The 4,568-nt window shown below is 44.4% G+C and overlaps 1 long non-coding RNA gene across 1 annotated transcript; it reads left to right on the top strand.

Annotated features, from left to right (window-relative positions):
• The first annotated feature begins 2,609 nt into the window (after positions 1 to 2,609).
• Positions 2,610 to 3,781, top strand: LOC123065506 (uncharacterized). The gene is made up of 2 exons (XR_006431053.1): positions 2,610 to 2,992; positions 3,559 to 3,781. It is a non-coding gene; the product is annotated as an uncharacterized lncRNA (long non-coding RNA).
• Positions 3,782 to 4,568: the final 787 nt, after the last annotated feature.

Raw genomic sequence — 4,568 nt, 5'->3', positions numbered from 1 at the left:
TTGTTAACACACTTCCCCGAAGCATCGGCATATACTTGAAGAATCTCATTCAAACTAACTGCACTTTGATATTTTGCAAATAGAAGGTGGCTAACCCAAGGAGATTCGTAGCTCACTCTTATTCCTCTATCAATGTAGTTGCCAGCAAGGTGAACCCTTCAACGCACATCAATAATAAATACAGTGATATAGGCCCCCCTGCCTTAATCCTCTCGAAGGTATGAAGTAGGGTAATAGCTCCCCATTGACCCTAACTCAGAATCTCGCCGAGGAGACACACTTCATAATAAGTCTCACAAAACTGGTGCTAAGCCCAACTTGATCATAATAGATTCCAGATAGTGCCATTCCACACTGTCGCTGGCCTTCGTCATATCAAGTTTTACCACACATGAATAATTTTTCCTTTCTTCCTTCTTTCATTGAATGCACGCTTTCATATGCCACAAGGACATTGTCAGTGACTAGGTGCCCAAGTACAAAAGCACTTCGTTCTTCGCTAATGATCTCCTCCATATTCTCTCACATCGATTTTGTAATTGCTTCGGCACCAATTTTATACATCACCGAACAAAGAGGAATGGGCCGATAGTGAGAGATGAATTTGGGGTGTCGTACCTTAGGAATCAAAATAATAGATGTATCATTCAAGCCCATCGGGAGGTCCCCAACATTCAAGAATCCCAGCAGCGCATTAGTAACATCGTCTTGCAAGATATCTCAGTGGCGTTGGTAGGAACCAGCCATAAACCCGTCGACGCCCAGCGCCTTGGATGTCGCCATTTGGAACAGCGCCTCCTTGACCTCCGCTGCAACAATGTCCAGTAAAGCGTTGATGCCCGGTGTAACTTTGACTGGCACGTGATTGAGCAACTCGTTTGGATCAGAGAACCCCCGCGATTCATACAGGTCCTGATAAAACGCTTGCACTTCCTCCTTATCCTCCACTTCATTAATACATGCGGTTCCATCTTGTCGTACAAGGCCCAAAAATTATTGATCCGTCTCCTTTGTGTTGCTTGTGCATGGAAATACCCGGTGTCCGGTCACCTTCATACAGCCACAACAAACGTGAGCGCTGACGGGTCCACACCTCCTCCTGGAACAAAGCTTCCTTCAACTTTTTAATTGTGCACTTCTCCTCATCAGTCGGACCACGCCCAACCAAAAGAGAACGAAGCTTGTCCAACTTTTTCTAAAGTTCCCGGACAACTCGTGCGAAGCAACCTAACTCTTTTGCACCCCACGGTTCCAGTGTTCGCTGAAGATGTTGCAAAGATTGCGCCACACCTTGGAGCCCGGGAACTTATTGCCGATCTAGCCAAGTTTGCCAGACTAGCTTGTCATAATCGACATGCGTTTGCCAAACTTTCTCATAGAGGAATTGCTTCTTAGGTCGAGACTGATTTGTCACACCCTCCTTCATCTCTGCTACAACAAAATAGTGATCCAATTCAACCGACCTGATGTGTCGAACACAGGTGTACTGAACACGGGTTGACGGTTATCCCAAGTATGCGGGATACCAGTCCATCCTAGGTCCTGAAAGGAGAGATCTTCTTTAACTTTGCAAAACGCTCTCATAAAAAATATTGATGGGTTAGTATTTGGATGTAAGTTCCAATTATTTTAATTTTGCTACGTATACCATAGATTTTATTGTTATTAAATCATGGTCAAAATATGACCAAAATAGAATGGAGACTAGTAAACCACGGTCAAAATATGGTTTATTAGTTAAAATTATGATGAAAATATGACCCAAAATACGAGGGAAACTGCTAGTAACAATCATGGAGTACTCCCTCCGTCTAGGTGAGTAAGTCATCTTAGGTTGTGCACCATGACCAAGGAGGAGGGGAAAACGAGAGACCTTAATGTTTATTTGCTAATTAATAGCATTGCATGCAATGAACTAACCACTGCATGTCGTGTTTGGTACTCTCAAGTCATTAAAAGCATGCACACCCTTCATCTCTTTATTGGTTTATATGTCAAGAAACAAAAACGAGGTAGAAGTTAATGCACCGCGCCTAAGTATTTTGGGATTATTTAGTTTTAGTAAGATGACTTACACACCTAGACAAAGGGAGTAGCATTTGCGATCCTATATTTATGGCTATCCGCAGAACCACTGCATGCACGTATTGATAGCCCCTTTTTTGGGCATGGCTAGCGATGGACGCTTGCATGCAGCAGTGTAGCGGCAGCCATTTATTATTCGCTAATTATTTGTTGCATGCCGAACGTTACCGAAAATTACGCTCGCGATAGTTAATGTGCATTTTGGTCGCAGCGAGTTGGTTCGCCCGACTGAAATACCCGGCCGGGGATATTATCTCACTGCAGGCTGCAGTGCCATGCACCGGAGACGTTGACACGGACGGATCGTGCTCCTTTGTCCGCGCTGAGAAGCATGAGATGTCATATCGCAGCACCGAAATCTACATCCAAATGAGGCACCTTTCGTCCAAAAAGTTCAAAATGACACAATCTAATTAGCCTCACTGATCTTTCAATCACCAAGTCGGTGGCAGTCCTGATACCACCATACGAGCGGCGCGAGGCCCCAAGCGCCTATAAATAGCGGGCACCGAAGCAGCACAGCCATCACCAAACCATAGCCATCGGGACTTCTGAAGTGCAAAAACTTCAGCCCTAACGGAGCTCGGTTTCCGAGAAACATATACTACCAATCCCCATCTAGGTCGAGATGTCTTCTGTGTCAGGGAGCTCATCCCGCGGCGGCGACGACGCGGCGTGGAGCGCCAAGGAGAACAAGCTGTTCGAGGAGGCACTCGCCTACCACGGCGAGGGCACGCCCGACCGCTGGCTCAAGGTGTCTCGTGCCATGGGCGGGACCAAGACGGCGGACGAGGTGCGCCGCCACTACGAGATCCTCCTGGACGACATCAAGCTCATCGAGTCCGGCATGGTCTCGTTCCCCAAGTACAAGGACAACACCCAGGGGCCTTGGAACTGATTCCTCATGGTAACCAAAACTCAGCCTGATTCTCGTCTCATGTTTACTACAAATATACTAGTGTGACGTGTCAGATCCTAGCTCAAAGCTATACTGATCTCATTCACTTGTCATAATAAGGTGATCTGTGCCATAGTTAGGTTGACGTTGCCAATTGACAACGAAACAGCAAAGGAATGTCAGTGATGTCAATTCCTTTGCTGTTTCTGCTCGAGATGCACTGCAAGAATTACTCTGCTTGCACAATTTGTCTATTACACAAGCAAAGCGGATCCGGCACATAATTTGAGCCTGAACAAGGAGCCCAGAACACAGCATCTTTGCCTGCATGGATCCGCCAATCTGCTTTCTGTCAGTTTGTACTCTTTAGAGTGTTAAAAAAAACATTCTTTAGGGGCAAAACTATAGGTAACCCTTGAGGAGGCAGCTCTGCATGTCCCAAACTCCCAATTACAGAGCATAGATAAGAAACCAATGCACACGAAACCAATGCAAAGATCTGCTTGCCCGGTTCTCAATTTCAGAGCTTGAGACGAGTTAACTTACAGGATACATCTTTCTTTTTGTTTTTTCAGGAGCGAAGCATCTGAATTCCGAAGATCTGGCAATCAGGAGAACCTGTTGATAATCTAGTCCTTAGCTGGGACCATGTTACTGAAGCAATAAAAAGAAGAAAACATGTGTGTTTGTGTTTGTGTTTGTGTGTGTAATTTTAGGTTTGTGAGCAAATCAAGTGCGCCTAGTCTTGCAGACAGTAGCATGTAATCTTCATTGCCTATACTTAGTTTTTACTCCTCCGCTCCTCCCCAATATGTTCTGGAGTAAACATCAGTGTTGTAAATCCCCAGTACTTGTTTGCAGTGTTTATGAACCTGTGCTTGTTACAATATACATGCTTAGAGGGTGCTTGGATACAAGGGACTATTTTTAGTCTGACTAAAAATAGTCTCTTTTAGAGGCTAAAGTTCCAAGCACCCCTGACTAAAGAGAGGCTAGGACTAGTCTTGAGGCTAAAATCTTTTAGTCATGGGAAACCTACTAAAATATGTATTAGCTCTCTCTCTCCTCATTTAATTCCTCTCCTTAGTTCTGGATTGGAGGGTTTGAAGGATAATAAATGCTCAATAACTAGATTTTAATCTCTTTAGTACTTGGATCCAAGCATGTGTGAGACTAGCAAGTTTTAGTCCCACTACTTTTAGTCATGGGACTAAAACGTATCCAAGCATGCTCTTAGTCTATCAGCTGGCTCAACACTAGGATGTTTACATTTGCACACATGCTTTCCTTACTGATGTAGAACCAAGTCCTAATTGTTGCCCAATTTTCACAATTTGGATATGGAGTTGAGGACAATGTCAAATAACACAAGGAACACAAGAGGACACTCAAGAGAACAATGTTTGCACCACAAGTTTACTCAAATCACAAGCAAGGAGAGATACACCTCAAATCCAACAAACAACAAAGGTAGAGGTAAATAGGTAGGGTTCTTTCCAAATCTCTAGGAAAGGTGGAGTCTTGAGAGGTAATTCTTCCTCGGTCCAAAGGATATGGAGGTCTTGGTAATCCACAAGGGATTCTT

The sequence above is a fragment of the Triticum aestivum genome, chromosome 3B (assembly GCF_018294505.1).
Source record: "Triticum aestivum cultivar Chinese Spring chromosome 3B, IWGSC CS RefSeq v2.1, whole genome shotgun sequence".
Taxonomy (NCBI): Eukaryota; Viridiplantae; Streptophyta; class Magnoliopsida; order Poales; family Poaceae; genus Triticum; species Triticum aestivum.
This window is presented reverse-complemented; position numbering and strand designations above follow the sequence as displayed.